The 6,000-nt window shown below is 44.2% G+C and overlaps 1 protein-coding gene across 1 annotated transcript in view; it reads right to left on the minus strand.

Moving 5' to 3' along the window:
• Positions 1-3,814, minus strand: part of COL21A1 (collagen type XXI alpha 1 chain) — a 94,569-nt gene extending 90,755 nt beyond the window's left edge. Inside the window, exon 1 of the mRNA XM_081941767.1 lies at positions 3,590-3,814. The gene's annotated coding sequence lies outside the window, so the exon portion shown is untranslated. The remainder of the gene's footprint in view (positions 1-3,589) is intronic.
• Positions 3,815-6,000: the final 2,186 nt, after the last annotated feature.

Consider the following 6,000-nt stretch of genomic DNA (forward strand, 5'->3'; position numbering starts at 1 on the left):
AGAAGCCATGTTCTGATCTAGGCTTCCCCAAAAAGCAGGAGGCAGAGTCCTGGTCCCGACAAAACCCCTTTTATTAAATGAATGTGAATTCTTCTCATTCACATTCAGCAAGGCCTGGCAAACAGTCTTTCAAAGGAATATTTATGACTACAGACCTTATCTATCTTGGAAAGCTGCCATGTAAATATTTTCCAAATGAGGTGGGCACAGAGTCTTTGAGATTCACAGACAGATCTTCACACTCCTGAAACAAATCTAATGACTGAATGAACGAATCGTTTCCTGCAAAAGCCCACTCCCCTTTTGCTCCTCTTTTATTTCCTATGGGAGGGGCAATCACCTTCCACCAGTGGTGGGTTCCTGCCGGATCGCACCGGATCGCGCGCTCCCTTTCGGCGCTGAACCTGGAAGTACGTTCTTGCCCCGTCCCTGGCGACGGGACAACACTTGCCTGCACTCCACCAGCTCGGCTGGGACTGGAGACGTTTCCTCAGCGGAGCGGAGCGCCTGAAAGGGACGCAGGCTCAGCCTGCCAGGCTGCCACCGCTCCACTGAAGACATTGCTGAGCAGAGAAACATCCCAGCCGAGCTGGTGGAGCGCAGGCAAGTGTCGTCCCGTCGCCAGGGGCGGGGCAAGAACGTACTTCCGGGTTCAGCGCCGAAAGGGAGCACACGATCTGGTGCGATCCGGCAGGAACCCACCACTGCCTTCCACCTGTGACTTTACTCCCAAGTCTACCCTGATTTCTGAGTTGTTCTTTTCTTCTGGCAGCTCTGCACATGCACAAACAGGGAACAGGCTCTAGCTGTCTCACTGCTGTCTACCTCCATAGGCATCTGATCACTGCCAGATGGCCTCAGCCCCATCTCTGCCTTCGACACAGAGCCCTTGTCCAAGCCTTCCCCAGCCTACAAGATTGGCCCATGTCCTCCCTAACATTCTCCCTGTCCGACTGCTGTCAGCTCCACTGGCCGCTGGCAGGCCACAACAAGCCAAACATTTTTAAAGAAAAAACAAAGAAAATCAAGTTGCCTTTTAGGGGGGGGAATGCACCTTTGGGTCAACCATAACCTGGATGATTATCTTCATACACATATACCATGACAAGAATTTTCAATACAAATGGTTAATGAATAATGCTTAATGCATACAGTATAAATAAATGCAATTAAAAGTATGTCACATATACACATACATTTCATTGGGGTAAATCAGAGGATTGATTTTAGTTAGAATTAGCAGCCTTAGCTGTCAAAATATAAAAGCTAAGCACACTACAGTTCATTTAGTTTTAACTGTGAGGTATCCTTTTTTCAATCCTTTAGAATTGGAGATTATGTAAAATTCAGGGCTGTGCACGTTTGAGATAACAATGATGCATTTGTGACATGTATTTGTCCAATACGCCAGTTTTTCCTTAGGCATGGGTTACCCACATGCCAATGATATTATAGAAGTACATAATTAAGTTTGATGAGTTATCTGAATTCCACGATAAACATCACTCTTGTAATCATCAATGAACAAGATTGCCCACTTAAGACCAACAGAGTGGCCAAATATAATTTTGAGTGGCGTAGGACCTATAAATAATGAAAAAAGAGACTGTTTGGGAAGTCACCACTTAGAAAAATGGAAAAAATGTTTAATAGGTTCCAACAATTTCATATGAACAGGATTGCAGCAGTTCGATTTATTTCTTTTAGACGAGACAGAGGACCTTCATTTATAATAGCAATAAGGTGCACAAACATTTCCTTTTGATTCAGAAGCAGGTTCTGGAAAATAATTCATCATCTCACATTATTCATGAAAAACAAATTTTCAAAGTTGATGACAATAAAGTAATCAAATATTATAAATAAAACTTAGATTAAAATCTAATTAGGAAATAAACCAGCACTAGATTAATCCTATTTTACCACAGCAAATTAAATTCTCAAAGTGACCCTGAATGAGCATAGTATACCCTACTAACAGAAGGCCAACAGAGATGGAACTAATCTGACTTGACATAGAAGAGAGCTCCAGAAACTAGGAATAGATACCTCACCTATTTAAGTCCAAGCTTATTTTAATGTGTTCACCAAACAGGTCACTAAGGACAGGAGAAGGACTTCTCTCAAGGACCTGTCAGAATGGTGCTGGTATATGTATCATCTGTTCTTCCTCGAAATTTCAGAGCACAGAGATACAAATGTTATACTACCCAGATGTTAAGCCCTCATGTGTGGGGTTTTACACAACTTACACTACCGCTACTCTCTTCCTGGAGGAAAAGAGTGTCGTCTAGGACCTGAACATATGCAGCATTAGGACAATACAGTTGCATGAGGTTATACAGTCACAACCAACATCTTGACTTGCAAGCAGAAACAAGAGAGCTATGAAGTGCAAATGTTGGAGAAAAGGATTTGACTGTTCTCTGGAGCAAGCCAACTGCCAGAATGCTGGACCGGCTGAAACCTCTGAAGGTTTTTCCAAGAAAGTTTCCATGTAGAGTGTGTTAAAACAGCCCGAATGAGATAGAGCAAAGGCATCTGGTATTACAGCTTGATATGAAATCCCTAAGAACTGGCAATGCTGCCAAACTAACCTTAGTTAAGACAAAGCTCTTCTGGTCACTGCCAAAATTTGGCCATTCAGTTTCAGGGCTGAATCCACAAGTACATTCAAGCTAGGGATCTGAGTATCTAAGAAAGCTTGAACCCTTGCTCCTTGGATTGCCTTTCCATTAAGCAGAGGTCCCTTCTATCCTGCTTGAATTAAGTTTTAATAAAAGCAATAGTGAACAGCCCGCAAGTCCTGTCTGTGACCATAAGCATCTGAGAAACTAACAGGTTTCCAGGCCTGTTAGAATAAAAGTTGTCTTTAACGCAGCAACCCCTTACTTTCAATAGCTTGGGTTCTGGATGCACAATGACCAGAGAGGCACTTAGCAGAAAATATTAAGGACCACCAAAGTTACATTGATTTCAGGGCAAGTTCCCCCCCCCCCCTCAACTCTCCTTCTTGCTTTTTGCTTTTAATCTTTCTATCTGAATCATCAATGCTGTTATCACCCTCTTGGTTCGTATTAGCCTTAAGAGCAACATGTTGAACTAAAAGAAAAAAGAAAGAAAATTCATTATTGCTAACATGCCAAACACAAAGTCTCCCCCCCCCCCCCAAAAGAAGCCAATAAACACAAATTCAACAAGCCTTGCCGGTATATTCCTGGTTCTTTGGAATACACCTTGCCAATCTCAAGGAGGTTTACTGTCCAGGCACCAGGAACGGGATTAGATGATGAGATCAGCATCCGTGGACAGGAAGATGGCCCCAAATCACTCGCACAGGTGCTTCCTCAGAGAAACCAACAAGATTCCAAGAAAGAAATAGCCACAAAGCCCTTCTAGCAAGACCATCAGGTTTGCTCCTCTTCTTCACCCGCTCACCTGCTTACCTAGCACTCCAACCGCAACACCCCGATCCCAGGAAATAAAAGGTGGGGGAGACAGAGAGAGGGAGGGAGAGAGAGAGAGAGAGAGATGACTACATCTCATTTTACATCCTGCAACTGTGAGTTTCATTGTGTGAGTCTCCTACCTGCTGCGGTTTGCCCAGAAAGAAAGAAAATGTCCTAATGCTGCTTCAGAGTGACAGCCTTTGCTCTTAGATCCAAGCTCTGTGAAACAGCGGAGATGATGGGCAAAAAGACCCCGGGGGTGGCGGTGGGGGCGAAACCGGCCTCAAACAGGCAAGACTCTGAGTGAGAGCGCTGTTAAGCGTTCTTTTCCAGATTCCCAAGCATTGGCCCGTGAATCTCCCTTGGTAATTCAAAAGCTACAGCTGGCGAAGGGGGGAAGAAAATCCAGCCTCTCTCCAGATCGCCCCGAAACTTGCTTTAACCAGGCGCTTGGCTGGGGGGCGGAGCCCGGAGAGGAGCCCTGGGGAGGAGGGGGCGGGCAGGAGGGCTTCCCCGTCCCCGCTGCGCCTCCGCGTGGATAAACTTTTGCCGAGGGAGCCGCCTGAGCAGAGAAGGAGAGGGGGGGGGGGCAAATAACGCGGGGGAAGCGGGAGGCTTGTCGTATTAAGCCCGGAACGGCGCGATCTTGTCTTCCACAAACGAGCGTCGAGATAAATTAAAACCTGTGCAAAAGTACCGGAGACCAATATTGCACGCTTCGATCATTCCCGAGTAGAGACGAAGGTCTCAATAACCTTGCTAAGTAACCTTGAAATATCAGCCCGTGTTCCCTTAGAGTAGCTTGTGCCTTTTGAATGCTGTGTTTGAAGAGTCTTTTTCCCCCCTTTAAAAACTGGACACGGATTATGAAATGACGAGCTAGCAGCCTCCAGCATCACTCTGACTTCCAAGCACGCCTCTCTAAGCTATCAGAGAGCATCCCGGTCTGGCTTAGAAAATGAAAACGATCTGGTGGGTTTGCAGGTGATATTTGCACAGGTGGGGAACCTGGATGTTATCAGCATCATTGGTAGATTAATTGATTGATTGATTTAGTTTGTCAAACATGTAAAAGATACCAGGTGTAAGTATACAGATAAGTATGAACATGGTAAATGAGTAAGAATAAATGGAGACAGTAGGACAGGGATGGTAGGCACGCCGATGCACTTATGCACCCCCTCTTATGGACGTCTTAGAAATGGGGTGAGGTCAACAGTAGACAGTCTTAGGTTTAAATTATAATGGGGGTTTGGGGATGTAACAACAGAGTCAGGTAAAGCATTCCAGGTATTGACCGCTCTGTTGCTGAAGTCGTATTTTCTGCTATCAAGTTTGGAGCAGTTTACCTTGAGGTTGTATCTATTGTTTGCTAGTGCATTGTTGTGGTTGAAACTGAAGTAGTCATTGACAGATAAGACATTGTAGCGGATAATTTTGTGTACTAAGTTTAGGTCAGATCATAGGCGACATAGTTCTAGGTTTTCCAAGCCCAAACTTTCGAGCCTGGTGGCATAGGGTATTCTGTTGCGAGTAGAGGAGTGGAGTATTCTTCTCAAGAAATACCTCTGGACTCTCTCAATTGTATTAATATCCAATATACAAATGCGGATTCCAGACAGACGAACTGTATTCGAGAGTTGGTCTAGCAAAGGTTAAGATTCAGAAGATTCTCTTCTGTAAACTGACGCTTTGTGATAAATCTGTCTGCACCAAGGTGGGTATTTCATTAATGAAATTCATTAAGTCACCTTCTCAAAACTCCAGGTGTGTCCGCTATCTTTTTTACACACCCGGTGAGGACATACCTTATGGATGTTAGGGGGGTGAGAGCAACTAAGCAGCTACGTCATGGCAGAAATGAATTGACCAAGAAAGCTTCTGGAAAAGGGGGTGGAAGGCCACCAGCTATGATCCCAGTCAAATTGATTCCATAGAATCTGATGGGCTCAATTACTGGAGGATTTGGCTGCTCAGAAACTGTGCTTTGAATACTTAAATGTAGTTTATTTAGTGTCAATCTTCTCAGAAGGTTCAGAGAAACATCTGCTTGAGATAGGGTGCAGGTAGTCCTGAACGTATGACCACAATTGAGGACAAAAAATATTTTTCTAAGCAAGAGAGTTGTTAAGTGAATTTTGCAACTTTTTGCAACTTTTCTTGCCACCACTGAACCATTGCAGTTGTTAAGCTAGTAACATGGTTGCTAAATGTCTGCCGTTCCCCATTGACTTTGCTTGTCAGGTCACAACAGATGATCACATGACCCCTAGCCACTGCAACCATCATAGAAACATGCCAGTTGCCAAGTGCCCAAATTCTGATCATGTGACCATAAGCATGCTGCAACTGTCAAAAGTGTTGAAAAATGGTTATATGTCATTTTTTTTCCAGTGCTGTTGTAATTTCAAATGGTCCCTAAATGAATAATTGTAAGTCGAGGACTACCTGTATTGAAAAAAGTGACAGATTAAAACTGGCCAACCATTCTCCACCTGGCCACCCCACATAACAGATAGAAAGAAAGCCTGTCTAAATGTTATAGGGAGAC

This window comes from Natrix helvetica (assembly GCF_964273705.1).
Source record: "Natrix helvetica genome assembly, chromosome: 2".
In the NCBI taxonomy this organism is placed as follows: Eukaryota; Metazoa; Chordata; class Lepidosauria; order Squamata; family Natricidae; genus Natrix; species Natrix helvetica.